The sequence below is a fragment of the Dendrobates tinctorius genome, unplaced genomic scaffold, assembly GCF_039654945.1.
Source record: "Dendrobates tinctorius isolate UK_male_01 unplaced genomic scaffold, ASM3965494v1 ptg000270l, whole genome shotgun sequence".
NCBI lineage: Eukaryota > Metazoa > Chordata > Amphibia > Anura > Dendrobatidae > Dendrobates > Dendrobates tinctorius.
In genome coordinates, this window is record NW_027361937.1 from 2005941 (window position 1) to 2026827 (window position 20887).

At 41.6% G+C, this 20887-nt stretch overlaps 2 long non-coding RNA genes across 2 annotated transcripts in view; both read right to left on the reverse strand.

Annotated features, from left to right (window-relative positions):
* Positions 1 to 6253: 6253 nt before the first annotated feature.
* Positions 6254 to 20887, reverse strand: part of LOC141069629 (uncharacterized) — a 33875-nt gene continuing 19241 nt past the window's right edge. The window contains exon 3 of the long non-coding RNA XR_012226612.1: positions 6254 to 8506. This is a non-coding gene — a long non-coding RNA (uncharacterized lncRNA). The remainder of the gene's footprint in view (positions 8507 to 20887) is intronic.
* LOC141069627 (uncharacterized) lies at positions 15820 to 20655 on the reverse strand. Its single transcript, XR_012226610.1, has 2 exons — positions 17880 to 20655; positions 15820 to 16041 (listed from the first exon to the last, which is right to left on the reverse strand). It is a non-coding gene; the product is annotated as an uncharacterized lncRNA (long non-coding RNA).

Below are 20887 nucleotides of genomic sequence, written 5' to 3' on the forward strand. Positions count from 1 at the left end.
ACGCTGTTTGGATTTATTGCATACTTCCAACCACATTCCAACTAGACATGCTCAGCCTCACTCAACCTGACATATATATAGAGCGAGGCCGAGTACGTCTAGTTGGCATGTGGCCAGAATCTTGACAGCATTTTGTGTGAACACTACAAGGACTCAATAATCTGTACTTACATAGCATGTATTGAGACTTTTCTTGGACTGGATAACCCCTTTAACCCCCGAAGCTTTTTTCGGTTTTGAGTTTTCGTTTTTTGCTCCCCTTCTTCTCAGAGCCATAACTTTTATTTTTCCATCAGTATGGCCATGTGAGGGCTTGTTTTTTGCGGGATGAGTTGTACTTTTGAACTAAACCATTGGTTTTACCATGTTGTGTACTAGAAAACGGGAAACAAATTCCAAGTGCGGTGAAATTGCAAAAAAGTGCAATAGCACACTTGATTTTTGTATGGCTTTTTTTTTACTAGGTTCACTAAATGCTAAAACTGACCTGCCATTATGATTCTCCAGGTCATTACGAGTTCATAGACACCAAACATGGATAGGTTCTTTTCTATCTAAGCGGTGAAACAAAATTCCAAGCTTTGTTTAAAAAAAAAATTGACCCGTAGCGTCTCCATTTTTCATGATCTCGGGTTGAGTGAGGGATTTTTTTTTTGCGCGCCGAGCTGACGTTTTTATTGATACCATTTTGGTGCAGATATGATCTTTTCATCGCCTGCTATTGCATTTTAATGCAATGCCGCGGCGACGAAAAAACATAATTCTGGCGTTTTGACTTTTTTTCTCACTACGCCGTTTAGCGATCAGGTTAATCCTTTTTTTATTGATAGATCGGGCAATTCTGAACATGGCGATACCAAATATGTGTATGTTTGATTTTCTTTTTATTGTTTTATTTTGAATGAGGTGAAAGGGGGGTGATTTGAACTTTTATATTTTTAAAAACTTTTTTTTAACTTTTCACATGCTTCAATGGTCTCCATGGGAGACTAGAAGCTGCCACAACCCGATCAGCTCTGCTACATAGAGGCGATGATCAGCAGAATAGCTAACTTGCTATGAGCGCCGACCACTGGGTGGCGCTCACAGCAAGCCGACACTGACAACCATAGAGGTCTTCAGGACAACCCACGGCTATTGCAGGCACATGTGGGCCGCTGGAGTCCACATCAAAGGGAGGGAGTCCGACATTGGCGTACTATTACGCCTGATGTCGGAAAGGGGCTAAGCCTTGTATATGTGGTAGAGTTTCAAAGAAGTAGTAACATGCCAGACACAAGGGGCCTTCGATAGCTTTCCATCTGCAACAATCCATCTGTCCTTTGAGATTGAGCAGCAGGGAAGCTAATGGTATGATGGAGGGGTCACTTCATTCTCTTACCTCTTAGATGCAGTAATACAGTTCTTGGGTGGAGGGGTCACATATCAGGTCAAGACTGATGGGCAATAGGCAATGTAAGTATGTTATTTTTATTAAAAAAGCAAACAAAAAACTTTAAGGGTATATCAGTTTCTTCAAAAACTTTTAGTTATTCTAAAAAGGAAATGGATAGTGTTGAGCATTCCGATACTGCAAATATCGGGTATCGGCCGATATTTGCTGTATCGGTACTCCGGCTAATGTGTTGAATGTAAAAAAAAACAAAACATACATACTACTTATATACAACATTCATACGACATACATACATAAACATACTACATACATAGTACATTCATACAACATACATACATACTACATATATACTACATTCATACAACATACATACATACTACATTCATACAACATACATACATACTACATACATATATACTACATGCATTCATACAACATATATACTACACTCATACAACATGCATACATACTACATTGATACAACATACATACTACATATATACTACATACATACAACATACATACATATATACTACATTCATACTACATATATACTACATATATACTACAGTCATACTACATACATACAACATACATACTACATATATACTATATTCATACAACATACATACATACTACATTCATGCAACATACATACTACATTCATACAACATACATACATACTACATACATACTACATTCATACAACATACATACATATATACTACATTCATACTACATATATACTACATTCATACTACATTCATACAACATACATACATACTACATATATACTACATTCATACAACATACATACATACATACTACATACAATACATTCATACAATACATACATATAGACATACAGTACATATAACATAGAGTACACACTCACCATCACTTGTCACTTTGATCCCCGAAGCCAGTGTCGTCTCACTGTAAAAAATATTAAAATAACAAACAAGCAATATATCCTTGATCCGCAGAAATCCACGAGTGTCCCACGACGATCTCCTGCAGTGAATCACTGAGAGGTTACTATAGTTCACTGGTCTCACTTTATGGCAAAAGCTGCGTGGGAACTTTCTCACACAGCAATGCCAAAAGTGAGACTAGGGACTATTTTTTTACAGTGGCGGAGGAATACAGTGAAGGATACCTACCTCCCGTCATTGTATTCCTGGGCCCCTAGAGAGCGGTAGCATCAGCTGATGCTGCTGTTCTCCACGGGAGATCGTCGTGGGACACTCGTGGATTTCTGCGGATCAGGGAGTATATCGGTTGTTTGTTATTTTAATATTTTTTACAGATGACACTGGCTTCGGGGATCAAAGTGACAAGTGATGGTGAGTATGTACTCTGTTATATGTACTGTATGTCTACAGTATATGTATGTATTGTATGAATGTATTGTATGTAGTATGCATGTTGTATGTCTGTAGCATGTTTTATGTATGTTGTATGTATGTAGTATGTATGTTGTATGACTGTATATATATGTAGTATGAATGTAGTATAGATGTAGTATGAATGTAGTATAGATGTAGTATGTATGTATGTTGTATGAATGTAGTATATATGTAGTATGTATGTAGCATGTATGTTGTATGAATGTAGTATGTATGTAGTATGTATGTATGTTGTATGAATGTAGTATATATGTAGTATGTATGAATGTAGTATATATGAAGTATGTATGTAGTATGTAGTGTTGTATGAATGTAGTATATATGAAGTATGTATGTATGTATGTTGTATGAATGTAGTATATATGTATGTATATATTTATTTTTTTTTTACATTCAACACATTAGCCGGATGATGGGACTACTACTGTCCCATCATTGGCTAATGTGTCAATCACTGTCATTGTAGCAGGCATAGCACGATGGGACTTGTAGTCCCATCAGACGATGCCTGCACACACACACAACCCCCGGCGGCCCGCACAGACCCCCGAGAGGCCCATAGAGACCCCGCCCACACACACAGACACGCACAGTGTCCGCCCACGCACCGCCCACACTCTTCCCCCCTCCCGAACTGGATGTACAAGTAAAGAAAGGGTTTTTTTTAATTCCGATATTTCTGTCCCATTGGGGTTTCCGGTATCTGAATCGGCGATACCCGATACTTTTTGGGTATCGGTCCGATCCAATCCGATACTTCACGATATCGGATGGTATCACTCAACACTAGAAATGGATTTATGAGCAATGAAGATCTCACACAAATGAGGTGCAATAACTATAGGTCCCTTTTGCAAATGAAATTGTTTATTGAGAGTTTAGGATTAGAAGACCTGGAAAGTTCCCAGTATGTCACCTGATTATATACAGTGGGGAAAAAAAGTATTTAGTCAGTCAGCAATCATGCCAGTTCCACCACTTAAAAAGATGAGAGGCGTCTGTAATTTACATCATAGGTAGACCTCAACTATGGGAGACAAACTGAGAAAAAAAAATCCAGAAAATCACATTGTCTGTTTTTTTTTTCATTTTATTTGCATATTATGGTGGAAAATAAGTATTTGGTCAGAAACAAAATTTCATCTCAATACTTTGTGATATATCCTTTGTTGGCAATGACAGAGGTCAAACGTTTTCTGTAAGTCTTCACAAGGTTGCCACGCACTGTTGTTGGTATGTTGGCCCATTCCTCCATGCAGATCTCCTCTAGAGCAGTGATGTTTTTGGCTTTTTGCTTGGCAACACGGACTTTCAACTCCCTCCAAAGGTTTTCTATAGGGTTGAGATCTGGAGACTAGCTAGGCCACTCCAGGACCTTGAAATGCTTCTTACGAAGCCACTCCTTCGTTGCCCTGGCGGTGTGCTTTGGATCATTGTCATGTTGAAAGACCCAGCCACGTTTCATCTTCAATGCCCTTGCTGATGGAAGGAGGTTTGCACTCAAAATCTCACGATACATGGCCCCATTCATTCTTTCATGTACCCGGATCAGTCGTCCTGGCCCCTTTGCAGAGAAACAGCCCCAAAGCATGATGTTTCCACCACCATGCTTTACAGTAGGTATGGTGTTTGATGGATGCAACTCAGTATTCTTTTTCCTCCAAACACGACAAGTTGTGTTTCTACCAAACAGTTCCAGTTTGGTTTCATCAGACCATAGGACATTCTCCCAAAACTCCTCTGGATCATCCAAATGCTCTCTAGCAAACTTCAGACGGGCCCGGACATGTACAGGCTTAAGCAGTGGGACACGTCTGGCACTGCAGGATCTGAGTCCATGGTGGCGTAGTGTGTTACTTATGGTAGGCCTTGTTACATTGGTCCCAGCTCTCTGCAGTTCATTCACTAGGTCCCCCCGCGTGGTTCTGGGATTTTTGCTCACCGTTCTTGTGATCATTCTGACCCCACGGGGTGGGATTTTGCGTGGAGCACCAGATCGAGGGAGATTATCAGTGGTCTTGTATGTCTTCCATTTTCTAATTATTGCTCCCACAGTTGATTTCTTCACTCCAAGCTGGTTGGCTATTGCAGATTCAGTCTTCCCAGCCTGGTGCAGGGCTACAATTTTGTTTCTGGTGTCCTTTGACAGCTCTTTGGTCTTCACCATAGTGGAGTTTGGAGTCAGACTGTTTGAGGGTGTGCACAGGTGTCTTTTTATACTGATAACAAGTTTAAACAGGTGCCATTACTACAGGTAATGAGTGGAGGAAAGAGGAGACTCTTAAAGAAGAAGTTACAGGTCTGTGAGAGCCAGAAATCTTGATTGCTTGTTTCTGACCAAATACTTATTTTCCACCATAATATGCAAATAAAATGAAAAAAAACAGACAATGTGATTTTCTGGATTTTTTTTTCTCAGTTTGTCTCCCATAGTTGAGGTCTACCTATGATGTAAATTACAGACGCCTCTCATCTTTTTAAGTGGTGGAACTTGCACTATTGCTGACTGACTAAATACTTTTTTTCCCCACTGTATATGATTGTTATTTTTGGTTCAAACTAACATTCTCACTGTAATGCCGATTTTCTTTTCATGTTTATATTAAAAGTATACATAAAAAAAATGGATAATCCATACCATAACATACTGAAGCTATACACCTCATAGGCATATCACAAAAATTGAGGTTGGGTCACTAAGGGTATGTGCACACGTAGTTTTTAGTCTCTGCGGATTTTGTAGAGAAAACCGCAGGAAATCCGCAGGACAAAGTGCTGCGGTTTATCTGCGGATTATCTGCGTTTTTTCTGCGGTTTTGCCCTGCGGTTTTACACCTCATAATGGATGAGGTGTAAAACCGCAGCGTTTCTGCACCAAACAATTGACATGCTGCGGATTGTAAACCGCAGCAAAACCGCGCGGAAAAAAACGCAGCATGTGCACAGCTTTTTTTTATTTCCATAGGAAATAAAGGTACTGTACAACGCAGCAAAATCTGCTGCGTTTCTGCAGAGCCAAAAACGCTGCGGAAACGCAGCAGAATCCGCAGCGTGTGCACATACCCTAAATGTCAAGTTAGAAAAGAACAACATCACGAAACAATCACTGACCTCAGGGAGACCAGTCAAAGAAAACACTGCCAGATCTTCCTCCAGTGAAGGACCCAGCCAAGGGGTGGCTCCTTTCGGAAACCACCACTACCAGCCCTTTAAGTCAATATCCAGCTCTTTACGAGTTTACAGATATGACAAGGGAAATACCAAGGCCAGGTATCCATCCACAGACAGTTGTTTCTTTTTTTTTTTAAACCATTCAGGTTAGTTATAAACAACAATTCAACACTATGTCCAAATATACAAAATGGCACTTCAAATCAAGACAAAAAACACTATGGTGGTAACAAATTAATGAGCTCACCATAAAGAAGCGAACCAAAAATTTTTTTTATTAAAAATTATTTTTATTTGCAAAATCATGTACAATAACAGGACCACATATCCATAATTAAAATAAAAAATACCCCAAAATTGGAGACTACAGCATAACCCTAAACACAATATTCCACAGGTAATAAATTTGGCTGCCCTGAATGTATGTCCTTATCACAACATAGCTTAAAATCATATATTTATATATCCGATACAAAATTTAATTAGTGCCATAAGCGGTATCTATCCAAAATTTTTTTTCCTTTAATCTATTATATTTGTGTATAAGACAACATTCAGAGAATCAGCACATATTGTTTGACAACATTTTTTCTTATATCCCCCTCTTTTTTTAAGGTTTGATTACATATAGCACATAACGTAATACTATTTATATGTTGTACCAGCAATAAAGGAGACAAATTTGTACTCCAAAACATACTACAAACTGCAGCCTATGCACATAGCCTGCAAATACCATCCACCGTGGGAAACCTAATACTAGTCAATATTATCTTATTAGCTCCCGTGCTTCCTTATACATAGCGCAAAATAATGCGCTCCATGTATCTATAAACTCCACCTGGGGAAACCTGTACAAATAAGGACATGCTGTCAATACCTGATGGTGTGCCCACACGATCGTGCCGCTGTCCCCTGCGCCCCGACGCGCGTTTCGCCCTGCTGCTTCTTCCGGTGGCGTGGCTAAATGGCGTCAATAGTGAGTTTAAATATCTAATAAGAACCAATTAAAAAGCCCCAGCCCTATCATGTGACCTGAAGAGGAGTGTCTCAATTCAGATTATAAGCACATCATTGCCATGGTTACTCGTGCAAACCAGGCATAAAAAGGATGACGTCTTCATTAAAGGCAGGACACTAGCGGCGCATGCGCCCATCATATGCCTCCTGAATAAAGATGTATTTCCATCCCTGCGCCTTAGTGAGCGGCGTTATATATAATGCGCCGTCCACATCTGCGGCGCGGTAGGAAATACCAGGAGCATTGATACAAATGCGCATGCGCACTGCCTGTCCAAATGAAGATATATTATAAAACTATAAAGTGCACGGTAAAAAATAATATATACAAATAACAGTGCATAATCATTTCATTAAATCATGTCATTGAAAACAATGACATTCTGGCTAAAAAAGCCGTGTCTATTATATTAAAGTGAACAGTGCAACTAAAGTGCATATTTTCAACTGCAAATAAGTGGTATACCAAATATCCAAAAACAAAAAAACGCATCTATTATAATAGAGTGAATAGTGCAAACAAAGTGCACAATACTTATTATAAATCACCAGATTACCAACAAAGTATCATTAATAGCAATAATTCTTGTGTAATAAATATATACCTCATATAATTGTATAAATAAGGCATATGCCTATACATCCGTGCAAAATATCAAGTGCAAGAATACAACACTATCAAATACTAAAAATAAAAAATATATATTTTTTAATAATATCAACATTGTCATTTAAACTCTTCCTGTTGAGTCCTTTATAAACTTTGATTGAAGAAATATTCATCCACGTGACAACATAGAGACTGCACAACCTCCGAATCCCGGGGGGGAACTTATAGGGGCATCAAAGAGAGTAAACCAACTAATTGCAGATACGAAATAAAAAACAAAAATAAGTAAAAACATACATTATAACAAAATGCATAATACCCTAGCCCATAAAAATACCTCCCAAGATACATACTACTATAGAAAAGCAGAAAAACCCAATGTTTCATTTAAACCCTTAGGACTTAAGGTCCCCAACCGGAAAATCCATCTGCTCCCAACCTGAGCCAAAACACTACCCAGATCGCCCCCTCTAGAGCCCAGACAGACCTGATCAATAGCCTTGATCATTAGGCCTCTAGCATTACAATTATGGAACATTTTAAAATGTCTGGGTAGATGTTTCAAAGAAGTGGTGTCCTCACTGTTTTTAGCCTTTTCTATGTCACGGACATGCTCGCGGGTTCTTACCTTTAGTTCTCTGGTAGTTAATCCGACATATATCTTTCCACAGGGGCATTGTGCATGATAAATAACACCTTGGGAATTTCAACTAAGATGTTTTCGTATTTCGAATTGTCGTGATCCATCACAATTAGAAAACGTGGTGGATTTAATATGGTTCAAACATCCTTTGCAGAGACCACATGGAAAGAAACCAGGCGTTCCAAGGCCAGATCCCTTCTTGTTAGGTTCAAAATGGCTATGAACCAGCATGTCTTTCAAATTTGACGTTCTTTTAGCTACAAAAGAAGGTTTACTGGGTTAAACCTGATTCAAAATTGGGTCAACAAGCAGAACATTCCAGTGTTTACATATGATAGCTTTAAGTTCATTCCATTTATTACTATACGTGGAAATGAATCGGACTTGATCCTGATTTGTTAATTTCTTTGGACTGAAAGGGCCATAAGTAACCCCTCTTTATCATCTTTTTGCTGTAACCTCTTTCCATAAACCTTCTTGAAAGGTCCACAGCTTGTTCCTCAAAGTTCTCCTTAGTTGAGCAAATTCTTTTTGCCCATAGAAACTGCCCCATAGGGATGCCCCGAATGGTTGAAATGGGATGAAAAGAATCAGCCGATAACAAAGAATTAGTGGCTGTTGCTTTTCGAAACATATTAGTATTCAAAAAAACATCAGCTCCAATAGCCATTTTAATATCCAAGAAATCCATTTCTCTACCATATTTGAATGTAAGTTTTATATTTTGATCATTCACATTGAGATGACCTATCAAATTCTGAAGACCCTGTATAGGTCCATCCCAGAATAAAAGAATATCATCAATGTACCTCATCCAGTTATGGACATTGTCCATTTCCTGGATAAGGTTACCGTGGAATACATCTCTCTCCCAGGCACCCCAAAACAGGTTAGCATACGAGGGGGCACAAGAGGCCCCCATCGCAGTACCCTGTAACTTGAGGAATATTTTGTTATTAAAAATAAACGCATTATGCGTTAAATGAAATTCCAAAAGGGTCAAAATCAACTCTACCAAAGGGCCATCCAAAGTGCTGGAATTCATAAAGAACCGAACTGCCTTCAAACCATCTTGATGGTGGATAGAAGTGTAAAGAGACTCCACGTCGGCAGTCACAATAAGAGTATGTTCATCAAAATGCAACTGATCCAATCTCTGGAGTGCCGACGTGGTGTCCCTAATGTATGAGGGTAAATTTTTAACCAAAGGTTTTAAGAAATAATCCACTTTGCCGGCTGCTGCAGTGTTTTCTTTGACTGGTCTCCTGAGGTCAGTGATTGTTTTGTGATGTTGGTCTACTAGGCATTGCTCCCACCTAGCCAGAATCCAACTCCACACTGATGAGGGGCAACACCCCGAAACAGCTGTCTGTGGATGGATACCTGGCCTTGGTATTTCCCTTGTCATATCTGTAAACTTGTAAAGAGCTGGATATTGACTTAAAAGGCCACTTAATATGGTGATAGTGGTGGTTTCCGAAAGGAGCCACTCCTTGGCTGGGTCCTTCACTGGAGGAAGATCTGGCTAGTCCTGTGTTTGAGACTCTTAAATGAGGCTCCACAGACTTTATTTGCAAGTTAGAAAAGAAGGCAACAAGTAACTGAATTAGACAAGTGTTTCTCAATCCTCATCATCGCATTTGGGCCTTTTTTTGATCTAGCTTTGTTTTTTTGTGCTTTTTATTTTATTATACCGAGTCTTATTTTATTATTGATTACATGTGCTCGACTGTTTTAGTTTTCTACATTGTGGGTGGAGTGTAGAAATTCCAGATGTATTCAGCTTATTCATCAAATGTGACTTTTTAAAACGTAGCAAAATTTGATGCAACTCCATTCCATTTCTTTGGTGCAATTTTGCGAGACGTGCAACTTTTGCCTGTAGTAAGTAGCAAACACACCTCAAGACAGAAAAAAAGGTCATTTTTTTATTTTGTGACAAATTAATGAATTTTGTGTTGTGAGAATCATGTGGGAATAGTGGATGAGGGCAGGTATATCTCACCCAGATACCTTTCCTATGTGGCCTAATCTGGTCAGTATCGCACCTGGTTACTAATGAATAATGGGAGGCGGATATAAAAGGATGCCAGGTGGTTGTGTGTCTCAGCCTGGGGACACAGAGTCTGTCTGTGTGAGAGACACACGTGAGTGAAAGCAGTGCCCACGGTAACTGTGGTTTGGCTGGATGGGAGAAGCCCACCAGTTGGTAGTTAGGTTGGATCTTGTTTAGTTAGTGCCGGACAGGCAAGGATTTGTTTTATTTCCTTTATGCATTGCTTTCACCTTTAATAAACCTGACCCAGTGTCAGTTATACCCGGACCCCGGCTTGTGCGCCTAAGTTTCATGCTAAACGCACGTGACCTTTGACCCCAGCAAAGGTGATCCCGGAGTGTTTTATCACATTGTGGTGGAGAACGCGGGCATCACGTTGGAAGCATGAGCATGGAGGACGTGGTGAAAGTGCTGGTACAGTCCACCGCCGTCCAGCAAGAAGCTAATCGGGTGATGATGGCCCAGCTGAAGGAGTTGGTGGACATGACAGCTACCGATCGTTCGCTTCTCTAGCAGGTGGCGCAGCGCCTGGCAAGCTTACCTGAGGTTAACCTGGAAGCCGAGTCGAGTGATTCACGTGAGTCAGTACTAGCAGAAGATAACGACCGCTGTCCGTGCACAGAGAGTGCATCAATGGACTTATCAACCGGATAAACCACCGCGGTCACAGATGTTCGACCTGATCCACGTGACGAAGTGGCTACAACCCGAGGTGCTGACAGTGCCAGAGATAATCCAGAATCGTCATGGACAAGTACCTGAGAGCTCTACCGCCAGCCCTGAGGAAGTGGGTAAGCCATGGAAATCCTACAACGGCAGATCAACTGGTGGATCTGGTTGAACGTTACTCCGTGGCAAAAGGACTCCGAGACGACGCTACCCCACCTCATTCTTCATCATCTCCACGTGGAACCGGTAAGACTGTTCCAGGGAGAAGGAAAAATCCCTAAGACAGTGGGGGAGGAAAACGGGACTGCCCGCACTGCAAGGCCGAGAGTAACGAACTATGGTCTAAGCAAGGGGCCAGTTAGGTGTTTCGGCTGCCAAGAGATGGGCCACATTGCTGCGAACTGTCCGGTCACTGCTGAACCCATGCAGTGCGACGTCACAGACTCTAAAAACCGCATGTCTATGGTTGCACGGGTAGTGTGAATGCTGGTCAAAGGGATGTGGAAAAACACTTGTGTGATTTAACTGTTGATGGCAAAAATGTGGTGGCATTGTTTGACTCGGGAAGTGTGGTGACTCTGGTGAAGGCCAGTCTAGTGTCAGCCCTGACTGGACCATCAAATTTTCTGTAACGTGTGTGCATGGAGACACCTGTTCGTACCTCACCACGGTTATATGCATTACTATTTCCTATGTGTCTGTGCAACATAAAATGGGACTCGGCCCTGCGTTATTGCATGATATCTTGGGCTGGGATTTTCCCCACTTCTGGCAGTTGTGGGAGAATTGGTTGATGCCCCAGGGTAGCAGGGTACGTGACTTCTCCCAGGGCGCATGTGGGACCCGAACCCCTGGAAGAGGTCCCCCAGGAAGACTCGGGGGGAGAGTCTGCTGGAAATTACCTGCAGTTCCCGTTTTCAGTCTTGGCGGGTGATACTGAGGAGACCAGGGAAGAGGAAGAGGCCGACAGCCGTCCACCTCCCCGTTTGCCGGATCTGGAAGTCCAGAAAGATGACTTCCAAACCGAGCAAATAAAGGATCCTACCCTTTCTCAGGCTAAGACAAATGTAAAAGTGATAAATGGGGTACCTGTAGAACCTGGCTCTAGGCTGGCATATCCTTACATGGTCCTGGAGAATGATTTACTCTATCAGATAGAGAAAAAGGGGGAAGATACGGTGCAACTATTAGTCGTGCCAAAACCCTACCGGCGGCAGGTGCTGGACCTGGCCCACGAACATGTGATGGGAGGTCACCTGGGAGTCCAGAAAACCACCAAAAGGATATTACACTGTTTTGTTTGGCCAGGCATGCATCACGATATTCGTGTATATTGTGAGTCTTGTCCTGACTGCCAAGCCTCTGCACCTAAGCCCCGGTTCTGTAGCCCTTTGGTACCCCTACCTATTATTGAAGTCCCGTTTGAGAGGATTGTGATGGATTTAGTTGGGCCCCTTCCACGGTCTGCACGTGGACACCAACATATCCTGGTCATCTTGGATTTTGCCATTCATTACCCGGAGGCCATCCCTTTGCGTAACACGGCCACCAAGACGATTGCTAAGGAACTGGTACATGTGTTTAGTCGGGTCAGTATACCAAAACAGATACTCACTGACCAGGGGACCCCCTTTAGGTCCAGGGTAATGAAGGAGCTCTGCCGGTTGTTACAAACCGAACCGTTACGCACATCCGTGTATCACCCTCAAACAGACGGGTTGGTCGAGCGGTTCAATAAAACTCTGAAGCAGATGCTGAGAAAGGTGATAGACAAGGATGGGAAGAACTGGGACTATTTACTTCCGTACTTGCTTTTTGCCATCAGGGAAGTACCCCAGTCTTCCACGGGATTCTCGCCTTTCGAGTTATTGTACGCCCGACGTCCTCGCGGACTGTTAGATGTCGCAAAAGAAACCTGGGAGGGTCAGGTCACTTTTAAAATGGTGATAGATCACGTAACACAAATGCAGGACCGTATTGCGGCTGTTATGCCTATCGTCAAAGAACACATGATGCAGGCTCAAGGAGCCCAAAAAAGAATCTATGATAGGGGCGCCAAGATCCGTACGTTTGCACCCGGAGATAGGGTGTTGATCCTGGTCCCCACGGTGGACAGTGAGTTCCTGGCAAAGTGGCAGGGCCCTTTTGAGATTAAGGAAAGAGTTGGTGAAGTAAACTACAAAGTATACCAGGCAGGTAAACGGAAACCTGAACAGATTTATCTGCCTTGTCAGCGGAGCTGTCCCGTCTGCTCGCATACCGTACCGGAGGTACGGGTTGCAGAGACTCTCTCGGAGTGGCAAAAGACTTGAGGTCAGGCAGTTTCTACTTCACAACCAAAAGTTTTTCTTAGAAAAACCCGGGCAGACTACGCTAATGAAACATGACATCGTAACAGAACCTGGTGTCACAGTTCACGTAAAACCCTACCGAATCCCGGAAGCACTCCGTGAAGCCGTTTCCCGAGAAGTGAAGGCAATGTTAGAGTTAGGTGTCATTGAGGAATCGCACAGTGCTTGGTCCAGCCCGATTGTGCCAATTCCTAAACCGGACGGCACCATCCGGTTCTGCAATGACTTCAGGAAACTAAATGCGGTCTCAAAATTTGATGCCTACCCTATGCCCCGGGTCGAAGAGTTAATAGATCGGTTAGGAAAAGCGGGTATATTACGACCCTAGACCTAACAAAGGGGTATTGGCAAATCCCTCTGGCGGAGGCGGCCAGAGAAAAGACGGCATTTGCTACGCCGGAAGGTTTATTTCAGTATGTGTATATGCCGTTTGGACTGCACGGAGCACCGGCGACCTTCCAGAGACTGATGGATCGAGTCCTGAGGCCACATAGGCAGTACACGCTTCAGCCTATTTGAATGACATTGTCATTTACAGCTTGGACTGGGAGACTCCTCTCCAGAAAGTACAAGCTGTGATTGACGACCTGTGGGAGCCAGGTCTAACCGCGAACCCCAAGAAATGTCACATCGGGCTAGAAGAGGCGATTCAGGACTGACCGCAACCTGTCAACAAGAAGCAGGTGCAAGCCTTTCTGGGGATCGCCGGCTATTATCGCCGGTTCATACCCAATTTTGCAGCCATCGCTACCCCCCTGACGGGGGAAAGACTCCGTCATGATTAAATGGAATTTAGCAGCTGAAGAAGCCTTCCATAGCCTAAAACGGGCACTTTGCTCTCAACCCGTACTGGTGACTCCGGACTTCCGCAGCGAGTTTGTGGTACAAACGGATGCCTCTGATACCAGTATCGGGGCCGTACTGTCACAAGTGAGGGACGGAGTGGAACACCCAGTCCTCTATCTCAGCAGGAAGCTGAATAAACATGAGCAAAAGTATGCAGTTGTAGAAAGAGAGTGCCTAGCCATTAAGTGGGTTCTAGAGGCCCTCAAATATTACCTGGTGGGCCGGAAGTTCAGGCTGATCACTGAACATGCCCCTCTCAAGTGGATGCAATTGCACAAGGAACGGAATAGCCGGGTGACCCGGTGGTTCCTTGCCCTGCAGGCCTACACTTTTACGGTGGAGCACTGCCCAGGGGTACAGATGGGGAATGCAGATGCCCTGTCCCGAGTGCAGTTTGGCCGGTGTCATTGCTCGACCGGAGTGGTCTGAGCAGAGGGGGAGTATGTGAGAATCATGTGGGAATAGTGGATGAGGGTAGGTATATCTCGACCAGATACCTTTCCTATGTGGCCTAGTCTGGTCAGTATCGCACCCGGTTACTAATGAATAATGGGAGGCGGATATAAAAGGATGCCAGGTGGTTGTGTGAGTGTCTCAGCCTGGGGACACAGAGAGTCTGTGTGAGAGACACACGTGAGTGAAAGCAGTGCCCACGGTAACTGTGGTTTGGCTGGATGGGAGAAGCCCACCAGTTGGTAGTTAGGTCGGATCTTGTTTAGTTAGTGCCGGACAGGCAAGGATTTGTTTTATGTTTTATTTCCTTTATGCATTGCTTTCACCTTTAATAAACCTGACCCAGTCTCAGTTATACCCGGACCCCGGCTTGTGCGCCTGAGTTTAATACTAAACGCACGTGACCTTTGACCCCAGCAAAGGCGATCCTGGAGTGTTTTATCAGTGTGCTATTTTGAAGAATTTGGAGGTCATAAACAGCAGCTAATACCACAAGACAAAAAAAAAAGAAAGCGATGTAAAAAAATACCAAAAATAATGAATTAGAGCCATAGTATACAAGGCAATTTGAAAGGTTATGTCTTGAATCCCACAAAGAAGAAACTACTGTGGCAATTATTAATTCTGTGATACCAATTAAATCACCTGAAGCAAAACTCAAACTTTTACTTTCCTTAAGGTGCAGAATTAAGGAAATCGGAATTAAGACAATGAAAGGTGAAGAGCCCATCTGTGGTCATAATTTAAGACATCAGCTAGAAGACAATCCACAAGGGGCACATTATTCTGTTAGCCTGTGCGTACTTATCATAAAGGAGAATGATTATGGTGTAATACAAGTCGTGAATGGTTCATATCGGTGCGCAAAAAAAAAAAAGGAAAGATTTCTACTGACCTCACACATACCTTGTCTATCAGCTGCTAAGATTAGATGTCATACAGTTATGTTTTTACATGTCAGATTTAATAAAAAATTTCCTTAGTTAAGTCCTAGTGCTTCAGACAATTCTGCTCATACCTAAATCTCCTGGAGTGCATGGTAAGACACGGTAATGACTGGCTTTTGGCTGCTATAGTTGCCAGGACAAAGTGCCTTTGTACGGAGAATACGAAAGCACTCTATGTGCAGACACCACCTGAATACAAAGCACACAGATCTGCTAATCTGAGACTAATCACTCAATCTACAAATTAATAACAGAGAAAGGCCACAATTCATTTTTATTGGTATTAAAGCAATTATACAACCCATTATTTTATATATTCTTTCTTATAGGAAATGTATATAGAAAAGAGGGACAATCCATATCATAATATGATCACACTGCTCCTCCGTCACTGCTCCCTTTGTCTGCAGCGCTGATGTCACTCAATCCCGCTGAGCTCACTGATTGGCTCCAGGGCTGTTAATTTGATACTGCAGAAAATAACAGATAACAAGAGCAGTGTCAGAGACTCTGTGCTGGACCTGGGCAGGGTCAGTAAATAATTTGTTTTTTTCCGGTTTTAAGACAGTGGTAGTACAGTGCCGACAGCTGTCTGTGACAGCTGACAGGCACAGCAAGGGGTGCAGGGACCCGTGCCGTTGGTCCCCGTACCCACATCGCTGTGATCGGTCAGTCAATCTGACTGACCGATCACAGCATGACTGCGCAGTAGATGCTAAATTTCAGCACCTCCCGCCCGATCAGTGTAGGAGCTCAGGGCTGCCAGTGGCTGAGTGTTTGCACTAACAGCCAGGAGCGGTGTCCGTGCCGCCCCTGGTTGTTAACCCCCTAATTGCTGCAATCGAACGCAATCGCAGCATTCAAGAGGGAGGCAGAGGGACAGAAGCTCTTTAGATCGGCGTCATCGCGGGGCCCGATTGTTGCCATGGTGACCCGGGGACGTCATGACGAACCCCAGGTCATCAAGCTACGGAAAGCCTCTGAGACCATGCTCACAACATGGTGTCAGAAGCTTTCAACATAGGTATAATGCAGTGCAATGCTGGAGCATTGCAATGTATTATTCTTGCAACCAAAGTGAAATTCCCATAAAGGGACTAGATAAAAAAAAACCTTTAAAAAAATATGTAAAAAAAATAAATAAATTAAAAAAATAAAAAATCCACTAATAAATACATTTTATGTAAAAAAAAATTAAACAAAAAAAGGTCACGTTTGGTATTGCCGCGTCCGTAAAAATCCGATCTATAAAAGTGTCACACTAGTTAACCCCTTCAGTGAACGTCGTAAAAAAAAACAACACAAAAAAGTAGCAAATTATGCTTTATCATCACACCGCTTGGAAAAAGTGGAATAAAACGCGATCAAAAAGACGAATATAAATAGTATAACTGAAAACGCCCTCTTGTCCCACAAAAAACAAGCCGCTATACAGCTCCATCAGCGGAAAAACAAAAAAAAAAAAAAGTTATCGCTCTCAGAATAAGGCAATGCTAAAATAATTATTTTTGTGTAAAAACGCCAACATAAAAAAAGATATAAATGAGGTATCGCTGTAATCATACTGACCCAAAGAATATAACTGCCTTACCAATTTTACCACACGCAGAATGGAGGGGGTTAAAAAAAAATCAATTCCTGAATTGCTGGTTTTTGTTCATTCTGCCACCACAAAAATCGGAATAGAAAGCAATCAAAAAATGTCATGTGCCCGAAAATGGTACCAATAAAAATGTCCCGCAAAACACAAGCACTCACATGACTTTAGGCCGAAATATGGAAAAATTAGAGCTCTCAAAATATGCCAATGCAAAAAACTTCTTCCAAAAAAAGCGTCTTTTAGGGTATGTGCACATGTTGCGGGTTCGTGTGCGGAATTTTCGCGCGGATTCTTATTTTGGCAGAATCCGCAGGCATAAATCCGCACGTTTTTCCTGCCGACTTATTGTGGATTTTGCATGCGTTTTTACACCTGCGGATTACAATAATGGAATGGGTGTAAAAATGCTGTGGAATTCGCACAAAGAATTGAAATGCTGCAGAAAATAAACCGCTGCATTTCCACAGCATGTGCACAGCGTTTTTTTTCCCCATAGATTTACATTGTACTGTAAATCACTAGGAAATCTGAAGCGGATCCGCAGCAAATCCACAACGTGTGCACATACCCTTAGGGTGTGACAGAAGCTAAACATAAAAAAAGGATATAAATCTGGTATTACTGCAATCGCACTGACCCCAAGAATAAAGTTGCCTTATCAGTTATACCGAACGAGGAACAGTGTAAAATATAAAACCAATTCTTCACCTTTTGTGGATTTGTTCATTCTGCCTCCCAAAGATCGCAGTAAGGCAATCAGAGTTGTTTACTCCCACATACGGGGTATCGGCGTATGCAGGACATATTGCACAGCTTTTGGGGTTCAATTTCTCCGGTTACCCTTGGAAAAATAAAAAAAAATGGGGGGCAAAAAGATCATTTTTGTGGAAAAAATGATTTTTTATTTCTACGGCTCTACTTTATAAACTTCTGTGAAGCACTTGGGGGCTCAAAATGCTCACCACACATCTAGATAAGTTTCTTGGGTGGGGGTCTAATTTTCAAAATAGTGTCACTTATGGAGGGTTTCCAATATTTAGGTACACCAGGGGCTCTGCAAACGCGACATGGCATCCTCTCTCGATTCCATCAAATTTTACGTTCAAAACCTCAAATAGTGCTCCTTCCCTTCTGAGCCCTGCTGTGCACCTAAAGAGTGGTCTTCCTCCACACATGGGGTATCAGCGTACTCAGGAGAAATTGCACAACAAATATTGTGGTTCGTTTTCTCCTGATACCCTTGACAAAAGAAGAAAAAATGTGTCTGATGTAAAATTTTGGGTATTTTCTGTCATATTGACTCCTCAAAGTGACTTCAAATGTGAGGTGGTCCCTAAAAAAATGGTTTGTAAAGTTTGTTGAAAAAATGAGAAATCGCTGGTCAAATTTAAACCCTTATAACTTCCTAACAAAAAAAATTATGTTTCAAAAATTGTGCTGATATAAAGTAGACATGTTGTTTTCCAAAGTTGTATTCTTTTTCAAAACAATTTTAGTGGGGAGGGGAAAGCAAAGTTGAAAGAAATACAAAACATTAGTCAAAACAAAACCAGACAATAACATCGAGTTGCATCGCGGCATAAATTGACGCAACAAACGTATTATCATACGGTCGTACTATGTTGAAATCAAGTGCAAGCACAAACTAAAATGTAAGGGGCATCTATTGCAGTCATAGCAATTGGAGTAATGTATATTATAGAAAAACCGGTATATCACAAATCAAACTGAGGGGCCACTTTGTTAAACAAAAATCCTACCAAACTCATACTAACGGGGGAGGAAAAACGTGGTCCCATTCAGACCATTTCCTGAAGAATTTGTTGAAGTGATCGTTGTGAAGAGCGAATTGTAGCTCATGTGATCTATGTTGATCAGTTTAATTATGTCATTAGAACTAGGCAAAAAATTGGATTTCCAGTGATATGCTATGGTGTTCTTCGTGACGAGACATATGATTGAAAATAGGTCTCAGAGAATGATCTATTGCGTCCAAATTTAATGAAAGCAGGGCCATGCAGGGTGTGAGGTTAAGAGGCTTTCCAATTATTTTATTGATTATAGATGAAGAGATTTGAGACCATCACAATTTTGTCATTGGGCATCCCCAAAAGACATGCAGAATTGTCCCCTTTTTGGCAGCATCCTCTCCAACAAAGTGGGGAGTTTGAGGAACCTATGTGAGCCAATCTGTTGGGAGTGTAATACCATCTGAAGATAGTTTTATAGTGGGTCTCCTGTAGTGGGATGGACATTACAGATTGGTAAGCTGAAGAAAGAGCGTCCTCCCAACTTTCAGCAGAGAATGAAGAGTTGAGATCCTTCTCCCAACTCAACATTGAGGGATTTTTAAGTAATAATGTGTCGCTATTAAAATTATCATATATGAAGCTGTGGCTCCAAAAGATCTGATGTTCATGATTGTTCAATAACTTTACAGATGCTTCAGAGAAGTTGAATTTTAGGTCCAAAAAGGATTGTATGGTGTCTTTAAGAATTTGGTACTCTAGGAAAGAGGATGAGGAAATATATTTTCTCTTGAGAAAAAGAAAACTCGAAAATTTGTTTTCGTGGAAGATGTCTCTTAGTTTGAAAATATTGGAATCTGCCTAGATAGGAGACAAGGTATGGTTGACGAGATTTGCTATGAAGGTAAGGGGGAGTTTTTTTTAGATTTTAATTTGCTGATTTTTTAGTCTTGTTTTTGAGAACTTATTCCAGACCGTAGTAATGGCCTGGAAGATTGGGTGAGCATTCATGTTGGGGAGGTTATTGGTAATGGCTTTGACAAGTATGGCTTTGGGGTACATTGTTATTCAGAGTAGTTTCCAAATCAAGCCAGGCTGGGCTGTGAGAATCGTTTAGCCAGTGAGCACTCTGTTTGATTAAAAGCGTGTTATAGTGAGCTGTGATATTTGGTATGCAAATGCCTCCGTGTATTTTCTTTTTATATAACATTCTTGTTGCAATTCTTGGCTTCTTATGGCCCCATATAAAGGAATTTATCTGTGATTGCATGTTGGTAAGGTGAATAGAGAATATTGGGAGAGGAAGACATCTAAGTATGTGAAGAAGTTTAGGTATAGTGAACATTTTCAATGTCAAGACCTTCCCCCACCAAGTTAAGTGTTTGGTTTTGTAGGTGGCTTGGCTTTATTGATGATTTCAGTCATTTTATTAAGATTAGATTTGACCATCTGTGTGAGGTTATTGGAGATGAGTATACCTAGGTAGGGAAGAGTTTTATTGGTCCAATTAAGAGAAGTAACTGTTTTGATATAAGAGACTGATTTTTCATTAACGTAAATCGGGAGAATATATGATTTTTGGTGGTTAATTTTAAAGTTAAGTTGAAAAAGTGAAAAAGCAGCACAAACAATATAACAAAAAAGGGGGTGCACGCTCCCAGGTATATACCAAACCTTTAAAGCAGCCATCAAAAATTGAAAGCAGCAGGCCTTTTGAAAAGTATGAAGAAAATTTATTCAGCCCATCGGGCTATGTGCCCATTCAGTGCAACATTTCGGTCCAGAAAGGGTGCGGACCTTTCTCAAGCAGTGCAATGTGACAAATGAGTGCTTTTTTATAGCACACCAGTTATACAGGTATTTTACAATTATGCAATATAAAAAACATGAAGATGAATCTCCAGCATAGTGATATACAATCAAGGAGTGCTCACTTAATATAAAGTGCCAAAGTGCATTACATAAAAA